Source organism: Malus sylvestris, chromosome 2, assembly GCF_916048215.2.
Source record: "Malus sylvestris chromosome 2, drMalSylv7.2, whole genome shotgun sequence".
Taxonomy (NCBI): Eukaryota; Viridiplantae; Streptophyta; class Magnoliopsida; order Rosales; family Rosaceae; genus Malus; species Malus sylvestris.
The window spans coordinates 23085795-23109036 of record NC_062261.1 but is presented as its reverse complement, the minus strand read 5'-3'; the positions used below and the strand labels follow the sequence as shown (position 1 = coordinate 23109036).

Sequence of the window (23242 nt, the reverse complement as noted above, 5' to 3'; positions counted from 1 at the left end):
TCAAACACACCAACTAGTTGCGGGTCTTGTTTGCACAAGCTTTTTGTTCTCATTCTTTACCTCTGTGACTCTAATCCTCTTGGCACTACTTGAACAACATTGACCCGTTTGTTATCAGAAATTGGGTATATGATATCCACATTTACCAACTTCAACACTTCACCTCTCACTACTTCTTTCAAGTGTGGATGAAGCCTACTTTGTGGTTCATGGGTTAGTTTTGCTCCCTCCTCCAATAAAATTTGATGCATGCACATGGTAGGGCTTATTCCCTTGATATCTGCAATAGACCAACCAATGGCTTCTTTGAACTCTTTTAACACCTTAATTAGCTTATCTTCTTCCATTAGGGTAAGGTCAGATGCTATGATAACTGGAACAAGTTCAGCTATGTAAGCATATTTTAGATGTGGTGGAAGTGGTTTAAGCTTAGGTTTTGGAGGCTTAATAATGGAAGGGATTAGATGTGTGATAGATGGTTATAATGGCTCTATAAGAGGTGAAATAGTGAAGGGATATGGTTTTAATGCTTCCAAGGTAGCCACCACTTCCATGAGAGCATATTCTTCGTCGAAATCATCTTAAGAATGAGTCAACACAGATTGTAATGGATCACTGGATTGTGCCTGGAAAAACTTAGTGAAAACAAGCGAATCAAGCACATCAACCAAACAACAATCAATTAGACTAGAAGGGTGAGAAAGAGATTCAAACACTTTGAATTGCATAGTTTCTCCTAGCACAATTATGGTGAGAATACCATTTTGCACATTTATGATAGTCTTTGCAATGGCCATAAAGGGTCTTCTGAGCAAAATAGGTAACTAATGATCATGTATAGGAGCTTCTTCCATAATTCCAACAAACTACCAATAGTACTCTCCAACAACTTTCAATTGCTTTAACGAAAATGGAGACACAAAGAGTAAAAAAGAGCCCGAAAAATTTTCTAGCCAACTGGAGATACTTCAATGGAACTAAAAGTAGGCCAAATCAATTACTACACTTAGAAGTGGTAAGGTTATTAATAATGGAGTTGGCAATGAAGTTACTAATGAATTTGATCATGTGAATGCAGGTGCCACTCAAGAAGAGAATGAGAAACCGAATGATGATCCAAGCAATGCCACTTCTTCATTTGAAGCTCCAAATCTTCACCAGGCTAAAAAACCTTACACTCCTCCCATCCCATTTCCTGGAAGACTTGCCAAAAGCAAGTAGGATAAGTCATTTAAAGAAATTTTTGATATTTTAAGTAAAGTGAATGTTAATTTACCTTTGCTTGATGTCATTAGGAATATGTCAGTGTATGGGAAATTCTTCAAGGAGCTAAATAACTATAAGAGAAAGTATGGACCTAATAAGAAGGTGAAGGTGTCTGAAAATGTGAGTGTTGTGCTTCAAAGAAAGCTCCCAACGATGGTTTGAGCTAGCATTTTGACCGTATCTTCAAGTGTAGTGGCTGGATTCGGTTGGAAATTTTGAAACTGATTGTTATTCTTCCATGAGAGGCTGGGATAATCTCTCCAACTAGGGTTATATGTATTAGAGTATGCTTCATTCCTTGGCCTTTGATTGTAGGAGTTCATGAGATTCACTTGCTCTTGGACGAATTCAGGATAAGCCTCACTAGTTGAGCATTGATAAGTAGGATGACCTGGTATGTTGCAAATGGCACACACCTCAGCTATCTTGGGCACCATATTGAGCACAGAATCGAGGTTCTTTTTCCAAACTAGCCACCTGCAATGCAAGATCATTATTAGAACTCATTCCATACACTTTAGCTCGTTTACCTCTTGTATCTTTGTGTTGAGCATTAGATCCCAACATCTCATAGATGTTATATGACTCTTAAACATTCTTTTTCTTCAAAGCCCTACCTGCTGCATTATCAACAGTTGATTGACATGTTTGGGTTAATCCATCATAAAAAATTTGCATTTGTAAGTAATGAGGTAACCCATGATGTGGACATTGCAGCAAAAGCCCTTTGAAGCACTCCCAATATTCACTGAAAGGTTCTCCATCATCTTGCTTAAAGTTAAAGATTTGCCTTCTCAAAATGGCTGTCTTTTGAGTAGAAAAAAACTTCTCTAAAAATTTCTTAGCTACGGCATCCCAAGTGGTGAGCGAACCAAGTGCTAAAGTTATTAGCCAACCCTTAGCCTTATCCTTCAATGTGTAAGGAAATACCCTCATCCTCAGTTTTGCTTCATTCACTCCCTGCAAAGGTAAACCATAAAAAGAAGAAATCATGTGAAATTGTGAAGATTTGAGGTCATAGTTTCTAGCTTCAGGAGGCAGCAAGATGCATGAAGGTGAATTTGGTATATTCGGTTGAGCATAATCCTCCAAAGCTCGATTGTCATCATTATTGTCAGCCATATCTTCTTCTCTGTCCGAATTAGAGCGCTCAGAATAAGCACTTACATTTGCTAATCTAGAAGAACTATTGTCCTCCTCTTCATCGTTAATCAGAGCACTAGTAGATATAAAGTTCTCAAAGGTGTTACCCTTTAACCGTTCAAGTCTTTGGCCTAACTCAGCAAGTTTATACGACATATACTACATGAGAAACAAAAAAAAAACTGAATTTAGGAATCTAAACTTTAAATGAAAATAAATAGGGTTTTAAACAAAGATAAGCAATTATAGGGGACTGAAATCAATCCCCGGCAACGGCTCCATAATTTTGTTGTGTTCCTTCCTAGTGCAAAAATATGGTTAGTATAATGGCACAAGTATGGGTGTCGAACCACAGGGATTGATTGGACCTCTACAAAACTAACTTTGAAAGAACCCTAACTAAATAGTGAAAGTAACCAATTGAGAGTAATTTTTGTGCTGTAAATTTAAATAACTTAAAATGAAAGAAGAAAGTAGCAACAAAATAATATATTGATATAGAAGCAATAGAGACGAGGCCAGGAATTTTGAATTCACCATTACAAAACCAATTCCATGTTTATAAAGTTATGCCACATTCAACTAGCAACTTGTTTCCAAAGTTCGTTTTACATATATATAATCAACCATATGATGTGTGGTTTTGATCGAATTCTCCTAATCTACAACCTAATTGGGATGTTCAACTTCGGTTCCTAATTAAGAGTCTTTAGCATGCAAGAAAACATTAAAGAACCAAAGAAAATACATGGTAGGATGTTTGCATAGCATTCTCTTCAGTCATTCACATGTTTGCCAAGATTAAGCATGATGTTTACTATAATCTTGCTTAATGATCTGTAGTTAACCCTAATGATGATCGAACATTAAAATCAACAAACAAATTTAATAATAGATTCAGTGAATGAAACAAGAAGTAGATTGATGAATTGAATACTTTAACTTTAAAAAAATGGATCAATTTTGCAAGGCTACATAGAAATCCCTACCTATCACATCCTGGCCAGGGCTCGCACCACATCCTGGGCTAGACTCCGCCATAGAACAATATTGTCCGCTTTAGGCCCCGATCACGCCTTCATAGTTTTGTTTCTGGGAACTCACACGAGAAATTCCCAATGGGTCACCCATCTTAGGATTGCTCTTGCGCGAATTCGCTTAACTTCGGAATGGCGATGGAACTCGATGTTGGAGATATGCCCTGAAAGTCAATCTTTGGAAGAAACCTTTCAGGACAATGAATGTGTGTATAGATGATTCTTATACATCAAAAGGCAAAGATACTAATTAGGACTATCTCAATAAACGATATATGTCCTAAATAGTGAATCCATGGACAATGGATCGTCAAAAGGCAAAGATACTAATTAGGACTATCTCAATAAACGATATATGTCCTAAATAGTGAATCCATGGACAATGGATCGATGGAAGAAGTAATCTAATGATGTTAGACTACAGAGACCTTCTTCACATAACCATCATGTCCAAAAGGTTCCTGGTCATAGGATTGTCAGAGGGATACTGACAATGCATAGACCAGTACATACTATGTCCCCTTCAATTGGAAGGATGGAAAGTCTCATCCCATTCGTGTAGTGACACTAAGACAGGTATGTAGGTGCTCATTAAGGGAATGAGTTCACTGAACACAATCGAACGAGAGTACTTGCATGGAGGTCTACTCACATGTCAAGTAAGTAACTCTAATGGTTGGAATAATGTAAGTAATCCTTTGACCTGAGACATCATAGTTGTCTTGGGGATACGTTGCTGACCATTTTGATAATGAGACGTGACCACACCTCATCTTGGGTGTGCTCTATGCATTGTTGGGGTCAGTGATTTATTCTCAGAGGCATGTGAATGATCAACAAGGGATCTCTAATCCTCGTTATGAGAGGATGAATACTCTAAGATATGATTTGGGAATCTTCGGCCGAAGTATCGAGCGTAATGAAGGAAAGCGTTCCTATACGACTCAATTGAATCATATAACATGGAATAATCATATTAGGGGTTTGACATTAAATATCCATACCCTAGTAATATGATTGTGAGTATTGTTTTAGAGAAGGATCGAATTACATAGTAATTCCAACTGAATAGGTTCTCCGAACAAATTCTACATTAGCTTGGGTAGCCATGATATATGGTTCGATGTCACTCATGGCTTGTGAGTTCTTCTAGATGATTAAATAAGTAGTCGTCAAAGAAGAAGGAGAATTAAAAGTAAGTTTTAATTCACTAAGTGATTGGATTAAATATAATCAATTGGATTGGTGCCAATCACCTCACTACCTTGCTAATTAGAACCTAAAATGATTGTACACCGATACACTCTTGTAGTGAGACAACTAAAGGATGATGGAATAAATTAATTGGATTAATTAAGTGTTATGATTAATTAGAAAGTCTAAAGAAATCATAGAAGCGATGAAAGATCGTTTTTAGACTTAAAGAAAAGTTCGGGTTAATATGGGCCCATTAAGCCCAAACCCATTAGGCTTTTATTTAAGCATAGGATGACTTGAAATGATAAAAGCCCAAAGCCCAAACAACACAAAAGGGGCCGGCTATTGAAGAGAGAGAGAGAGTCAAGTTGTTGATTCATTTCTTAGACATTTATAATATAAGGACTTTTAGTGAAAAGTTTCATTAGGGTTTTGTGTGCTCATTTTTCACAAAAGAAGAAAAACATCTCTCTCTCTAAAACACACACAAGGCCGGCCACCAAAGGAAAGAGTAGCTAATCATCTTCCTTCCTTTTGGTTATTCCTCCATCCATCTCACTACACTAGTGGGTGTGGATCTTTAGAGGTCTTCAACCTTGGAGACTAAAGGAGAACCTAGGAGCACTCATTCTAGCAAGGTGGAGGAAGCAAGGAGGGAGGCTAGGCTCAAGGAGTTCAAAGAACAAATAGATTGGAGGTGGTCAATCCTTGGTCTCAAGTCTAGATCAAGAGGTATAAAACCATACCTTCACTTTGTTCTTCAATAATTTCTTAGATGCATCAAATATGGACCTATGCTTCTTGAAGGGGATTTGCATGACTATAGCTTTGATATTATGTGATAACATGCTTCCGTTGCTTATGTATATAAATTTTGAATTGTATATGCATGCTAGTCACTAGAAACCAGTGAGCTCCCAAAAAGCCTCGTCTAAGTAGAAATGGGAAAATACATATAAGGCTTACAAGATCCACTCCCTTGGGCGATGTGGGATGTTACAATCTACCCCCTTTAAGGGCTTAACGTCATCATCGGCACACTTCTGGCCAGGGATTGGCTCTGATACCAAATTGTCACATCCCGGCCCGGGCCCCCACCACATCCCGACCTCGACTCTGCTGTAGTACGATATTGTCCGCTTTAGGCCTCGACCACGCCCTCACGGTTTTTTTCTAGTAACTCACACGAGATCTTCCCAGTGGGTCACCCATTTTGGGATTGCTCTCACGCGAACTCGCTTAACTTTGGAGTTCCAATGGAACCCAAAGATAGTGAGCTCCCAAAAGGCCTCGTGCTAGGTAGAGATGGGAATATACATATAAGGCTAACATGATCCACTCCCTTGGGCGATGTGGGATGTTACACTACCTATGAACTTAGTTTCCAATAATAGCCTTTTGCGATAAGTCTTCAGTAGTGGTGGAAGTATAAGGAACAGCTAGGGTTTTTTTAAGAGTGAATGAAAAGAGAGGAAAAATTGATAATCAGAATTGTGTAATTAGTCCAGAATAAAATAAACATGTAAAAGTGGCTAAAAGGCAAGTTTTTATGGGGTAAAAGAGGCTGCAAGATATCCTAAAGTGATCCCAGCAACTTAGCCTTTATTTTGCATGTTTTTGCCTTATTTGGCACCTCCAAATTAGGCTAGATATGCCAATTCCTTTCCCATTCTATTCCTGGTCTTCTAACAAGCCAGATTTATCTTGGATTCTTTATTTGGACTTCAAAACAAGTAATAACTATATTTGGGCACCAAAACAGGCCATTAAACTTCTCTCCATGTTTGAATAAAGGTCAGCTCCAAAATGGCATGTTTTCACTTCTTTTCCCTTCAAATTGATCTTAACGTACATGTAACTGCACACTAACACAAAATAAGGTAAAATGTAACCAATTTAACTCAAAAACATCACAACTACACTAGAAATGGATGGTATAAATGCATGAAATATATGAGTTATCAGAAAGTCGCTCATCCTATACATTTTTGCACAAGAAGGTTCAATTGGAGCACTCTTGGCATAAGAAAATGAAGACCAAAAGGAAAGAGCACTCTAGTACCTAACTAGAACTGTCATTGGTGCCGAGCTTAACTACTCACCAATCGAGAAGATGTGCCTTGCCTTAGTCTTTGTCGTCCACTTAGTTGCTAAAGCTGACCTGGTCAAGTACATTATGTCCAAGCCAGTTCTGACATAGTGACTAGCTCAATTGGCGCTGCTTCTCAACCAATACAAGATCATCTACATTTCGACTAAAACCATCAAGGGATAAGTGTTAGCAAACTTCCTTGAAGATCATCCAATCTCAGTCGATTTGAAAATCTTAGACGACTTGCCTGACGATGAGGTGTTCTACGTCGACATGTTCCTGACATAAACAATGTTCTTTGACGGATCTGCACGAGCAGATGGAGTGAGGGCAGAAGTAGTGTTCTTGTCACCACAAAGACAAGTAATACCCTATTCCTTCCGACTAAGCGAGCTATGCTCCAACAACATCTTTGAGTACCAAGAACTGATCATTGGACTCCAAATGGCGATCGACATGGAAATCACAACACTAGAAGTATATGGCGACTCCAACCTCATAATCAATCACCTCTTGACTAAATATGAAGTAAGGAAAGATGATCCCGTCCCATACTTTTAACTAGCAACCCAACTGCTACAAAAGTTCGAGGCCGTGACGCTAGAACATGTGCCAAGAAAAAAAATCAACTGGCGGATGCTCTAGCTAACCTAGCCTCAAGTATGGCGCTAGGAGAAGACGAAGCTATAGATGTGCCAGTTTGCCAAAGATGGGTGATCCCGCTCATCACTAAACCTTACTGGATGGTACAAACGTCATTTAAGAACTTCCAGTCGACACTGAATAGTGGAAACAACCACTGATTGACTACTTGGAGCATGGAAAGCTTCCAGACAATCCTAGACACCGCTCTGAAATACGTCAATGAGCACCTCGCTTCCTCTACTACAAAGGAACACTCTACTGACACTCTTTTGAAATAGTACTTCTAAGGTGCCTAGGTGAGAAAGAAGCCAATCTAGCCATGGAAGAAGCACACGCAGGCGCATGTGGAGCACATCAATCTGGACCAAAACTACACTTCTAGCTTCAGAAAATCGGTTACTACTAGCCAAGCATAATGTAGGACTGCCTGGAACATGCCAAAAGGTGCCAAGCCTGCTAATTCCGCACCAACTTCAAACATCAACCGCCGAAGCCATTACACCTTACGGTTGCTTCATGGTCATTTAATGCATGGGGATTGGACGTCGTCAGACCAATCACACTAAAATCAACTACAAGAGAAGCCTACATCCTAACCACAACAGGTTACTTTTCCAAGTGGACTGAAGTCATACCCCTAAGGGAAGTCAAGAAAGAAATGTTGGAAATGTTCCCTAAAGCCAGTCATATGATAATACTTTATGGACATTTCACATATTAAACTAATCTAGTTTATAAATGTTATACACTTAGACGATAAGTCCAAGGAATATGTAATTGGGAGAATGTGACCTAAAAAAGTTAGATTCATGAGACCATTCTCTTTCATATACATATCTTAAACATTCCTGATCATAGGATTGCCAATTGGGCATTGATAGTCCGTTAAGATCAGTACGTGCTATGTTTTCTCTTAAAGAGAATGACTAGTCTCGAGTCATTGCTGTGACTGACATCAAGACAAGCATATAGGTGCTCAATAGAGAATAAGTCCACTGAACGCGATCAATAAGGAGTTCTCATACTCATGTCACAAGAGAACTCATGGTTAGGATAATGCAAAGTATTCCTTTGACCTGAGGCATCATAGTTGTCTTATGGTTAAGTCCTTGATCTTTGACTATGTCAAAGTCACTCCATCAGAGGGTGTCCATGACATAGTTAGGGTTAAGTTAGCCATGGAAGCAAGTGAATGCACAACAAGGGATCTCTAACCTTCAAACCGTTTGAGGGAGAATTCTCTATGATATGATTAAGAATATATGGCCAGAGTATGAATGAGATTTAGGAAGTCATTCCAAATCATGTTCAAGGTAATCATATAAGTAAGAGAATCACAGTGGATAGTAGACATGAATAAACTATCGAACCAAACGATGTGGTCAAGAGTATTGTATTAGAGAAAGATCGTATTGCATTGTAATCCTAAATTGAATAGGTTCTCCAACTTTTCTGATTAGCTTGGGTAGCCATGACATACTACTAGGTGTCACTCATGGTTTATGGAAACCTTAATGTGTATAATCACTAAAGGGAGAATTGAAAGTAAGTTTCAATTCACAATCAATTTGAAGAGTTCTAATCGTTGACTGCCTCGCTAAAATGAACCTAATGGATCATACACCATGTAAGGTAGAGACTGAAGAAAGAACGGAGATGAATAAAGATAATTAAATGGTTTAATAATTTATGGCTAGGATTAATTAATATGGTAAATCAAACAAATAAGTTCGTTTTAGCTTTTAAGTATTTAGTGGACCTCAAGGCCCATTGGGCTAAGAACCATCAAGCCCATTAATTTAAGTTGTATGACAACTTAATGACTAAAGACTCAAAAGGGCACAAACAGCCCAAAGGCTTTAGAAGGCCGGCCATATCATGAATGAAAGTTTTTGGTTTTTTTTGTCACTTAAGTGAAGTGACTATATAAAGGACTTTATAGCCAAAATTTATTAGGGTTCTCTCTTGAGGAAATTGGAGAGAACAAAAGCTCTCTTTTTCTCTCTAGGAGGCCAGCCCCCTTAAAGGGGATTTACTAGTATCAATCCTCCTCCAAGGTCACTCATCTCTTCTTCAAGTCCCTCCTTGGTGTGGAAACTTAGAGGTTCCTTTTCTTGGGAACTTGGAGAATCCATTCAACCATCATCTTCCAAGAAATCCATAGAGCTAATAAGTAAGGAATGAAGGCCCTCTTTCTTAGGTGATTAGCCATTGCTTATGCAATGAGGTGCTTCAAAGGTATAAAAGTTTCTCAACTTTTTTCTTTAAGATTTGGGTTGAGTCTTGGTTCACCACAACTGCAAGACCTTGAATTTCATGGGTAAAGTTTTGTTTTTGAGTGCATACAAGCATGATTGTACCTTTAGTTGTTAATTCCATCCATAGATGTTGCTCAAATGAACTTGTTTTTAGAAAGTTTTCCTTCAGGAAACTGTCGTTTGTTTCATCAAAAGAGCATATCATCCATCGGTATGGTGTGCCTCGCTACATCATCACTGACAATCTCATACTCTAGCCAACAATCTCATAAGTCTTCCATGTATCATACTCCAGCCAAAACTCTCACGGAACCATTCAACAAAATGATGTGCAACCTCCTGAATAAGGTAATCGGCCGAACAAAGAGAGACTGGCACGAAAGAATAAGCGAAACACTTTAGGCATATAGGATGACACATAGAACTCCTGCCCAAGCTACGCCTTATTCTCTCGTATATGGCATGGAAGCTATTCTGCCTCTTGAAAGTCAAATCCCCTCACTAAGGATGGCTATACAAGAAGGCTTGACTGAAGAGGAAAATGCAAAGCTATGACTTCAAGAGTTAGAAGCACTCGACAAAAGAAGGCTTGAAGCTCAATAACATTTGGAATGCTACTAAGCATGGCTATCCAAGGCATTCAACAAGAAGGTCTGCCCAAGGTCTTTCCAAAACTGGAGATCTTGCCTTGGCATTAAGAAAGCCAATCATCACAACTCATAAAATAAAAAGCAAGTTCACATCAAAGTGGGATGGACCTTACTTAATACAAAAGGTCTACATCAACGTCACCTACTTAATCATGGTTGAAGAGGACTTAAAGATTGACCCCATCAATGGCAGATTCTTGAAGCTTTACTACCCCTAAATCAAACAAGCAAAGCTCCTCGCCTGTATGAGCTTAAACTACACACGGCACAAAGTTCCTCACCTACATGAGCCTAAACTGCACACGGCGACAATGCTCTTTGTTTGCACGAGCTTAAAAGGTGACACCCGATGCTTCTCACCTACATGAGCCTAAACTACATGCGGCACAAAGCTCTTCACCTGCACGAGCCTAAACTGCACACGACACAATGCTCATCGCCTGCTTGAGCCTAAACTGCACATGGCACACAGCTCCTCACCTGCATGAGGCTAAACTATATACGGCACAACGCTCCTTGTTCGCACGAGCTTAAAAGGTGACATATAATGCCACTTATTAGCACGAGCCTAAAAGGCGACACCTAATGCTCCTTGTTCGCATGATCTTAAAACGCGACACCCAACACTCCTGGCCCACAAAAGCATAAACTGTGCAAGGTAAAAATCAAAATCACCATCAAAACCATAAAAGAAAAAACAATCCATCACTCATTTAAACTACGTCATGACTTAATCCCCCTTCAACCAAGGGTACATAGGCAACTTGAAACTTCAAAACTTCAAGTACAGTCACATCATCAACAAAATCACAAACACTTTGAAGAATAAAGAGCAAATTCAAGAATGTGAATACTTTATTTCATTAAAGGAAGAATTCGGTTGCAAAGCCATATTACAAAATAAACAAAAACAAAGAAGGCTTAAAGTACAAAGAACAGAAGACACTACTTGAAAGCTATGTCTCTAAAACTACGATGACGGTCTTCAAGCAAGCCTTCCAAAGTCTTCGAAGTTTCCACATCAGTGGGGGACAAGGTGGGCACTTCCATGGCCGTACCTTTCTCTAGCTGTAGGCGTGAAATCTCTTTTTAATGCTGAGAAAGTGTAGCATTCTGCTTCAATCACCTTGAAGTCGTGATGCTTCAATTTTTAACTGCTTTCGCTCTCGTGCCAATGCTTCTAGATGAGCCTAGATGGAAGCTAAACAAGTTCATGTGGCTTGATAACCTTCCAAAACAGCTTGCTGCGAAGACCGAACTTGGGCAATTAATAAGTCTATTGCCGCAAGTTGTTGAGCTCTAACCTCTGGATTTAATTTCTTCGAGGAAACAACATGCAAAGAAGAATACTCAGTTAAGGTAGCTATAAGCTCGGCAATCTTGACTCTCAAAAGTGAGGAATCAATGTTATGGTTGTCAATCGCAGAAACAAGCTTCAACAAGTCTTCCTTGAGCAACACAAGGTCCTCCAGTAGGCACTTTGAAATCCTTTTCTCAATGTGGCACTTGATATCTATGGCCATGCGAAAGTTGATGCAATGGATAAGTTGCTCAATGCCATTAAGGTTCGACCTTCTAAGAGAGTGAAGGAAAAATTTGTCATAGTTAAGAACATGTGGAAACATTTGAAAACATAAGGAAACTAGTAACACTTTAAAGTAGGCATGCATTAAAAAACATTCTAAAACCCAGGACTTTCAAAGCCTAGTGAATGGTGAACCAAAAGACACTTTAACAAATTAGAGAGAAGAGAAAGTTTGAATTTCATTACCCTTGAAGCTCATCCTTGTTTACACAAGGGATTCACCCAAGTGGAGGGCCTTCAAGTCACCTCATTTCCTCCTTGGATGGTTGCTTCTTTGCTTCTCCTTTGCTCCTTGAGGAGTTGTGGAAAGGAACTCCAAGAACACCAAAAGTTTGGTGTCTCTAAGTCTTCACACCAAGGATAAAGTGTGAAGATGAAATGGATGACTGAGAGGAAGGAAGATTGCTAACTGTTTTTCTCTAAGTTTGGCCAGCCTCTTTTGAAGACAAAGAGAGAAAGAGTTTTGCTCTTTTGCCTCAAAGAAAACCCTTGATGTGGTAAAGCTATAAAGTTTCTTTTATAGCACCTCCCATTTAAGTGGCAAACTTGCAATTATGTCAAGTTCACTACCACTCACCCTATAGCAGGCCATCCTTTAGTTATTGGGCTAATTGCCCATTTTGTTTTGTCATACAACTTAAACATAGTGGGCTTTGTGGACCAAAACCCTTTTGGGTCTCGAGACCCAAAACTAACTTGAAAGCCCAATACGATCCTTTCGTATAATTAATTAATCATGACCATTCTCAATTAAACAATTTAATTGCTTATCCATCTCATTTATATTTCTTCACTTTCATCCTTACTCGGTGTACTGATGCGAAAATTAACTTAACACACAAATTTAACCCTCTTTTGACAATTGTAGTATAAGTATAAGTAGGGATCGTTCTGGACCAGGGAGTAGGAGGGTTTGCTAATAACCTCTAAACTGACTCAAAAACATAAAACTAAACTTAAAAACACTTAACAAGACTCACAAGACTCAAAGCAAACTTAAAATACTCAAAACAGCTTAAAACAACCAAATAAACTTAAACTAGACACTAGGAATGACTTTGGACGAAAATTGACTTTTACTTGAATCAAAACACTTAAAAACACAAACTAAAACAAATTTTAAACACTTTGAAACAAGAAACTAAAAGGGGGTTTTCGATTTGGATGAAGTTGAAACAAACAAACAAGTATGAAAAACTAGACAGATTGTAAAACGAATGTGAGAAATAATATGATGGATGGGATAGCTAGAGGCTTTTTCTCCACACATGACATGTATGCAAATAATTCGATTTCTAGTTACTACTTCATTGAATTATGAACGACAATGCTCCAAATTAACCGTGACATCACTAGTTAATTCCCAGATTATCCTTGTTTTATTGGATTGGATGACAGCATTCGACAACCCAAAACATTCTTAAAAAGTTCCCTACATGACATCATAATAGAAATACAATCAAAGATCATTACGTTTAATGAAAATCATAAGCATTGACAAAGTACTTGCAACTATGACATCATGTCACTCATGCTAGGAATTGAACTTAACGTGATCGTTTATAAGTGACCTTCACTACACGTGAATATAAGTTTGTAACGATTATGTGAAACTTTCTTATACTCTAGCAACGGATTTATGCATGCCAATTAAGTGTCGACCCTTAATTAACAAATACAAATAAGTTATCAATCAAATAGTTAAGCCAATTGCATTCACGATTCAAAGGTTCATAACTGGAATTTATCAAATCATATTACACACATAATCATGGCTTTGAAATCACCCCTAGCTAAGAGGGGTTTAGCCACTCATATTCACAACAAAACGAAAGAAAATGAATTTAAACATTAGAAACAAAAGAAAGAAAACACCTAAACGCTCCAACAATCCAAGTTGGACAGCAAGCACGTCAAAGCACTTTCCTTCCCTTCCTTTACTATGGCACAAGGTGTTGGTGAGTGTTTGAAGGTTTGTTTGTATGGAAGAATGTATGTGAAGATGAATGGATGTGTTTGGATGAAGGTTGTATTGAAATGGGGATGAATGATTAAGCAAAAACTAAACTATATGGTTGCCACACACACTTCCTTTTATAGAGGAAGTGCACGGCAAATAGGGGAAAAATGGTGGTGTGTGCAATGATTCAAAGGTGAAAATGAAGTAATGATGCAAAGCATGGGGGGTAAAATGGAGTGGCGTTGTAGCAATAAGTGCATAGAGTGGTGTTGAAATGATTCAAAGGTTAAAGTGAAGTGATGATGCAAAGCATGAGGGTAAAATGGAGTGGTTTTACAGCTATGAATGCAACTGGGGAACATGAATGATTGTGCACATGGTAGAGAAAGGAAAGGGAGGTGGAATGGTGCAGAAATGAGTCAAAGGTGCAGCAAGACTCATGATGCATGGCATGGGATTCCAAATGTGGTGGATGGTGCATCAATGAGTACATGTAGTGAAGGTAAAAGTTGTATGAAATCTGATGGGTGAAGGGGACAAGAAATGTGCAACAATTGAGTGCAATGATTCAATGTTTTGATGCATGAAATCAAAAATAATGAAGGAGACGAGGGTGGTGCACGACATGGGTGGATAATGAGTGTAATGGTGCATGAAATGAGTGCAAGAAATCTGGTGCATGAAGGGGACAAGGGTGATTATGCATGGCATGGGTGGAAAGGTGAGTAAGCGGTGAATCAATGAGTGCAAGGAGGGAACATGGATGAATGTGCACGGCATGGAATGATTTATGGTAGAAAATAGGAAAGGAATGGCTCCCCTGCACGGCAAGGAAGAGAAATGGTGAAGGATGGTATGGCTTGGACTTTTAGGGCAGGTTTAGGACTTGTAGAATATGTAATGAATTGTCCCAAAGTATTTAGGAACCCTTCGTGTGACTAAATCTTTGGTAATTTAGGATTAGGAAAGGTAACGACAAGATAAGGCAAGTTTAACTAGTCTTTCCTCATTCTCAATGGTTTCCTTGTCTTCCTTGGTCCTCAATTTATTTTCTTCCTTTCCTTGGCACATTCCTAGCTTTTTTAGATCTTTAATTTCGTCCAACCACTTTGCTCCATGCATGTGATATCCATTCCATGCCCAAAACTGCAAAAGGCACCAAAATGCACTTCTTTGCCTCTTTAACCCTTTGTACCTACAAACACACGAAAATGGGTTGAAATACTAAATCAACTAAGAAATAACAACATAAATGCACAAGAACAAGCTAACTAAGTCGCATAAAGATGCTCCTATGAAATTCCCCCACACTTAGCTTTTGCTAGTCCTTGAGCAAAACAAAAGAAACAAAACGAAACAAAACAAACAAAACAAAACCTAGACCTTCCAACATTTGCCTCAGGGATTTTTAATGAAACATGACATGTTCAAAATCATCATTCCCACAGATTTTGGTCATCTTTGCACTTAAGCACATACTTAATCACAGTCACCACTTACTAGTTCACAATTAACCAATTAAAACGATGTTTTGAATGTAGTAACATGCCTTAGAGAATTTGCTCAATTTCTTAAAAGATACTCTCTATTTTCACACACATTTTCTGACTACACACCCTACACTAGTATATGTGAGAAGATTAATGTAAACACGAAAGACTAGGATAACAAAGAAAGCAATTTCCTGGAGTTATTAAACATGTTTAGATATGATCTCATGAATGGAATGCTACTACTTAGATGCGAGAACCAATGACACCATATGCTCATACCAATTTCGAACTCCACAAATTGAAACACACAACACTCAAGATTGAAGTCAAGGGTTGTAATAGGGCTTGGGGGTAATGGCTAATAAAGAAAGGATAAGAATAACAAACGTTCTTAAAGCGATAGCAAGCAAAGCAATGAAATAGACACTTGGAATTCACTTTAGAATGCAGAATCAACTTTTAAATACAAAGGGAAGATTCATGCAACACTTAAGGCTGAATTCAATGTTTTGGACCTTTTTTTAACAAACAACACTTTAGAGCTCTTTTTCATACTCTTTTCTACCCATACCTTATTAAGGACTTTGGCACACACACCCACACACACAAGAATCACTTCCCCCACACTTGATTTCTGCAATACATTGATAAAAAAGGAGTTCATTTTAAGTCATCCTTTACTATGCTTCAAGAATAAGGGTATGGATGGTCCTAAAACTAGGCTAGGTAAGGATAGTGTGGGTTAACAAAGAACATAGGCTTAACAAGGCTCAACGAGGTTAAACTTAAACACATAATGAAATAAGGGCACGACAATTTGGCTTTGGTGGTCACTACACAACTTCATCTTGAATATGTGTTATGCAAATCAATAGCATGCTTTGAATGAAATAGGCATGAGTTCTAGCATTTGGAACTAAATGATGAAATGCCTTCTAAGTAGCAACCAAGCAAAGAATATTGAGATCACCCAACGACTTTAGAAAACAATGATGCACAGATTATTAACTCTCCAAATAAATGTTTAGTCTCAAGTCTCACAAGGTTGTAGCATTCATTTAAGTTCCTTCCTTCAAGCATGTTACAAAAACTGATTTTTCCTTTATGATTGCATGTGAATTCATAAATTATAACCACAACCAAGCATACACCAAAGAGTAAATCAAATTTTCATCCATGTTTATAACTCTCTTTAATGGTCATGTAATTAAAAACCAAATCCTCATCATTGTGTTGGAAGGTACACTAAGACACAAACAAACACACAAAAGCAACTCTTTTTAGGTTTTTCAAAAAAAAATTTCAAATTTTTATGAGATTTTCGGATTTTTATGTCAAAACACTAAAACACTCCAAAATAGCTTAAAAACACTTAAAAACAGCAAGGAACAACACTAGAAGTAATGGGTGATAAACTCATACGAATTTCATACAAAACAACTTGGTTACCCCCTACACTTAAATCAAACATTGTCTTCAATGTTTCAAGAATAAACTCACAAACAAACAAACAAACAACGAATAAACAGGACAAGTATGGCAAAGTAAAAACCAGACAGAGTATAGTTTAAGAACGCAAATCTGGTTTTGGAGATAGATGATCTTGTTGACTTTCCACAGCTTTAATCTCGAACTGGTTTGGAATTCTAAATGAGGAATATGAGAGTTCCTTGGTTTCAAATCAAACTCCTTCTGCTGGGTCGATTTGATAGTGCAGTCTGCATTCTTCTCTGCTTGTTTCTTCTGCACGGCAGGCACGCACGAGGTAGAGATGTTGGTCTGTTTCTTTGTTCAATCTGTCCAAGTGCCGACCATTTGTTTTCTTTCTCCTTGTTCCTAGCTAAGGATGAATTAGCACATTGTCTCCACATGCTTCGAGGTATCATTTTCACTTCCCTTATTTGTTCTTCAGGTAGATGTGGTAGCTTTTGAGGAAGCATAAGATGCTGAAAATGAGTACTCAAGAGCAAGGCTAGGTAAGCAATCGGGAAGGGGTTCGAGGCAGTTGGTTCCAGATCGAAAGATTGATACCAAGTGTTGGTTGATTGCTCTCTTTCTCCTTGTCCTGCAAGTGAAAACAACGATAAGGAGAAGGACAGGGAGAAAGCATGATATGAGATACTCTTGCTTTCAACCTTCATGATATGAAATACTTTTGCTTTTGATGCGTTGTTTGCAGAGGTATCCCAGGGAATAAGGAACACTGAGTGACTCGAGAGCCTTTGTCGGGAAGGCATTCTCGGAGATGAAGAAGGGTTATGTATGTCTGCCTTGTAATGGAGAGTGAAGGTCGACATTTATATGAATTAATAACCGGTACTATTCTTTCACTCTTATCGGCAACCGTTGGATGATTGAACAGTAAACTTCACGAGTTTTCTACGTCACCAGAAATCTTCGACAGATTGCCCGTAATTTCTGCAAGGCTGAGTGTGTATGTGACAGGTGCTGACATGTCTGGAAAAGCAGGTGCCTCTTTGATATCTGAAATCGGTGCTTCAACAAATTGCCCGTGATTTCCGCAAAGCTGAGTGTGTATGTGACAAATGCTGACAATTCTGGAAAAGTAAATGCCTCTCCGATTTCTGAACTTGCCTCTTCTATTTCTGAGCTTCGTCAAGTGCAGAGGTTGCATGTGACAAGTGCGGATAAATCTGGAAAAGAGGATTGCCCGTGGTTTCTGAGCAAGCCCAGCTTTTGAGAAAGCTAGCGCTTCTTCGATTTTTGAATTGGCCTCTTCGATATCTGAGCTCGCCTCTTTGATGTCTGAGCTCGCCTCTTCAATCTCTGAAATCCCGTTGAGTGCTGATTTTTATAGAGCCACGCAGTTCGTTTCAAAGCACACTTGAATTTCTGCCTGTAGAAACTCCCTTCATTGCACTTCTAAGATCTCGACTTGTCCAACCTCTTCTTTCTTCAACACCTTTGAAAATGTCTGGCCCCTCCAACCATCGTTTTGACTTGAACCTTGGTGAAGAGGCATCCATGCCTTCTCCAGACAACATATGGCGCCCATCCTTCATATCCCTTACTGGTCCTCTTACCATTGGGGATTCAATGATGAAGAATGATATGACCGCTGCGGGGGTGGCCCGAAACCTTGTCATTCCCAAAGATAACAGACTACTTTCCAAACAGTCTGATGAGTTAGCTGTTAAGGATTCTCTAGCTCTCAATGTGCAGTGTGCAGGTTCTGTGTCTAATATGGCCCAACGTTTATTTGCTCGAACCTGTCAAGTTGAATCATTGGCCGCTGAAGTGATGAGTCTCAAACAGGAGATTAGAGGGCTCAAGCATAAGAATAAACAGTTGCACAGGCTTGCACATAACTATGCTACAAACATGAAGAGGAAGATTAACCAGATGCAGGAATTTGATGGTCAGATTTTACTTGATCATCAAAGGTTTGTAGGTTTGTTCCAACAGCATTTGCCTTCGTCTTCTGGGGCTGTACCGCATAGTGAAGGTCCAAATGATCAACCTCTGATACCTCCTTCTTCTGTGGCTCCACCGACTGCTGAAGCTCCGCCGACTACTAAGACTTCTCCTAAGCAGCCTTTGTGAAGGCTCCCTCTTGTATTTTTCTGCCTCCTGTTCATTTTCAACGAATTTTAATGTAAAAATACCTAGCATATCTGTCAATGTTTCAAAAATAAATCCACACAAAAAACAATTAAACAAGCAACAAATAAAAATGACAATCATGGCAAAATAAAACCGCAGAAAAGGGAAGGTTTTTAGGAACGCAAAACATAGGTTGCCTCCCAAGAAGCGCTTGCTTTAACGTCTTACAGCCGGACAAAACTTCTTTCTAAGCTTGGATAGGGCCCATGGCACTGAGTGTGATTTTTTCAACAATCTGCCCCACATCACTCTCATAGTATAGCTTCAGACGATGCTCGTTCACTTTGAATTCGTCGCCGTTCCATAAGCTTTTAACTTGGACTGCACCATGGGGAAAAACATTAGTGACAACAAATGGCCCAATCCACTTAGACCGTAACTTGCCAGGGAACAATCGTAGACGGGAATTGAATAGTAGCACTTTCTGTCCAATTGAGAATGTTTTTCCCCGAATCATTTTGTCATGAAACACCTTTGTTTTCTCCTTGTAAATTCGTGCATTCTCATAGGCTTCATTTCGTATCTCCTCAAGTTCATTCAGTTGGAGCTTCCTATTCATTCCAGCAGCATCTAAGTCCAAATTGAATGTTTTCACAGCCCAATGCAATTTGTGCTCCAGTTCCACAGGTAGGTGACACAGCTTGCCGTAGATTAGTCGAAATGGAGACATCCTTATAGGTGTTTTTTAAGCAGTGCGATATGCCCACGGTGCATCATCTAAACGCAAGCTTCAATCCTTCCGGTTTGGCCCAACAGTCTTTTCCAAGATTTGCTTGATTTCTCTATTCGAGACTTCGGCTTGGCCACTTGTTTGAGGGTGGTATGGCGTGGAAACCCGATGCTTCACATTGTACTTTTTAAACAACGCCTCAATGGTGAGATTGCAAAAGTGGGAGTCTCCATTGCTTATGAACACCCTTGGCATGCCAAATCTGGAAAAGATGTTAGCCTTGATAAAATCTACCACCATTCCAGAATCGTTAGTACGGGTGGCTTTGGCTTCCACCCATTTCAACACATAATCAACGGCTAGCAAAATATCAGTAAAACCATATGAGGGCGGAAAGGGTCTCATGAAATCCATACCCCATACATCAAAGATCTCCACATTAAAGATGGGGGTTTGTGGCATTTGGTCCTTGGCACCTATTGTACTTGTTATTTGGCATCTATCGCAAGTTATACAAAATGTTCTAGCATCCTTAAACAATGTAGGCCAATAAAAACCACTCTCTTAAACCTTAAGGGTTGTCCTTTGGGTGCCAAAATGACCCCCACATGCATAACTATGGCAAAATGCAAGAATTGAATTAAACTTGGAATTGTGCACACATCTACGAATAATCTGGTCAGGACAATACTTCCATAAATATGGATCATCCCACACATAAAATCGTGCATCATTTCTGAGTTTATCACGCTTGTATTTATCTAGAGTGCTAGAAACTTGTTTTGTGAACAAATAATTGACCAAATCAGCATACCAGGGCTCACTTACCTTTAGGGACAGCAATTGTTCATCAAGGAAGGTCTCTAGTGAAGGAATATTTTAGGGAAAACATGTTCATTTAAGCAACATGAATAAGCATGCAATTAACAATTAAAGGCGGAATCATGCTAGCATGCACTTAAAAACAAAACATTAACCAAGAAATTCAAAGCCTAGTAGATTGGTGAACCAAAACTCAACTCAAAACAAAGTAAGTTGAAATTGTACCTTTGTAGATTCCTCTTTGCATAAGCAAAGGCTAATCACCCAAAGAGAGGGCCTTCATTCCTTGCATAATAAATCTATGGATTTGGATGGATGAATAGGTTTCTCCAAGTTCCCAAAATAGGGAACCTCTAAGTCTCTTCACCAAGGAGAGATTGGAGAAGAAATGAGTGACCTTGGAGTAGTGGGATTGCAAGATGCACCCCCAAGGTGGCCGGCCTCTTTAGAGAGAAATGGAGAGACATGTTCTCTCCAATTTTCTCCAAAAAAAACCCTAAATGAATTTTGGCTATAAAGTCATATTTATACCTTTATTCATTTGAGAGGCAAACTTGTAAATAAGTCCAAGTTCACTACCCTAAACAATATGGCCGGCCATTAGGATATTTTGGACTAATTGGGCCTTTGTGAATCATTATTCATTAAGTTGTCATACAACTTAAGTTAATGGGCTTGACGTTCGAAGCCCATTGGGCCTTAAGGTCCAAAACTATCCCGAGGTCTTTAACGAACTTATTCGTTTGATTAATTAACATATTAATTAATCCTTGCCATAAATAAATGATTAAACCATTTAATCATTCTTACTCATCTCCATTGTTTCTTCAATCTCCACCTTACACGGTGTGCGATCCATTAGGTTCCTTTTAGCGAGGCAGTGGGCTATTAAAACCTTTTTATATCGATTGTGAATTGAAACTTACTTTCAATTCTCCCTTTAGTGATTACACACGTTTAGGGCTTCCACAAACCATGAGTGACACCTTGCAGCATATCATCGTTACCCAAGCTAATCAGAAGAGGTAGAGAAAACCTATTCAGTTTGGGATTACAAATGCAATACGGTATTTCTCTAATACAATACTCTTGACCACATTGTTTGGTTTGATAGTTTATTTATTCATGTCTACTATCCAATGTGATTCGTGTGCTTATATGATTACCTTGAATGTGATTTAGAACGACTTTTCTAAATCTCATTCATACTCTGGCCAGAGATTCTAAATCATATCATAGAGTATTCTCCCTCAAACAGTTTGAAGGTTAGAGATCCCTTGTTGCGCATTCACTTGCCTCCATGGCTAAGTGGCTTAACCCCAACGATGCTGTGGACACTCCAATGGAATGTCGTTTGACATAATCAAAGATCAAGGACTTAACCACAAGACAATTGTGATGACTCAGGTCAAAGGACTACTTTGCATTATCCCAACCATGAGTTCTCATGTGACATGAGTATGAGAACTCTTCGTTGATCGCGTTCAGTGAACTCATTCTCTACTGAGCACCTACGTACTTGTCTTGATGTCACACACACCAATGACTCGAGACTAGTCACTCTCCCTGAGAGAAGACATAGCACGTATCGATCTTGACGGACTGTCAATGCCCAATTGGCAATCCTATGATCAGGAACATTTAGGATGTGTCAACGAAAGAATGGTCTCATGAATCTGACTTCATTAGATTGCATTCTCCCAATCACATATTCCTTGGACTTTATCGTTTAAGCATATAACATTTATATGAGACGGCTCAAACAATAATCTTTGCCCTTTATATTAAACTAGATTAGTTTAACATGTGAAATGTCCGTAAAGTATCATCACATGATTGGTTTTAGGGCACATTTCCAACATCTAGAATGGGTAAGGAGTCTTCCTCGTGCACCAAACGGCTAAGGTGGTCAGCCACCACGTTTTCACTCCCCTTTTTATCTCTTATTTCAATGTTGAACTCTTGAAGTAGGAGCATCCAACAAATCAGCCTTGGTTTGGCCTCCTTCCTGGTGAGAAGATATTTCAACGCTGCATGGTCAGAATATACAATCACTTTAGTGGCAAGTAAGTATGAACAAAATTTATCTAAAGCAAATACAACTGCAAGAAGTTCTTTCTCAGAGGTAGAATAATTCAATTGAGCATCGTTTAGGGCCCGGGAAATGTAGTGGATGACGTGGGGCTGTTTGTTCCTCCTTTGGCCTAAAATGGCACCAATGGCATAATCGGATGCATCACACATTAGCTCAAATGGAAGGCTCCAATCTGGTGGCATGATGATGGGGGCCGAAGTCAACATGTCCTTGAGGGTTTTGAAAGCGGTCTCACACTCCTTGTTGAACTTGAAGGCTACTTCCTTTTAGAGTAAACGGCAAAGGGGTTGGGCGATTTTTGAGAAATCCTTGATGAATCTCCTATAAAATCCTGCATGGCCAAGAAAAGAATGAACCTCCCTCACCGAAGTGGGAGAGGGTAAGTGACGTACAAGATCTATTTTAGATTTATCAACCTCAATCCCTTTTTCTGATATGATATGCCCCAAAACTATACCTTGTTTTACCATAAAATGGCACTTTTCCCAATTCAAGACAAGATTAGTTTCGATGCATCGTTGTAAGATCAAAGTAAGATTATTCAAGCATGCATCAAATGAGTCACCAAAAACACTAAAGTCATCCATAAACACTTCAATGATCTTTTCCACAAATTCTGAGAAAATACTTACCATACACCTTTGGAATGTGGCTGGTGCGTTGCATAGCCCAAATGGCATGCGTCGATAAGCAAAGGTACCAAAG

At 39.0% G+C, this 23242-nt stretch overlaps 1 pseudogene; it reads left to right on the top strand.

Annotated features, from left to right (window-relative positions):
• The first annotated feature begins 1960 nt into the window (after positions 1–1960).
• LOC126614115 (small nucleolar RNA R71) lies at positions 1961–2067 on the top strand (annotated as a pseudogene).
• The last annotated feature ends 21175 nt before the right edge of the window (positions 2068–23242 follow it).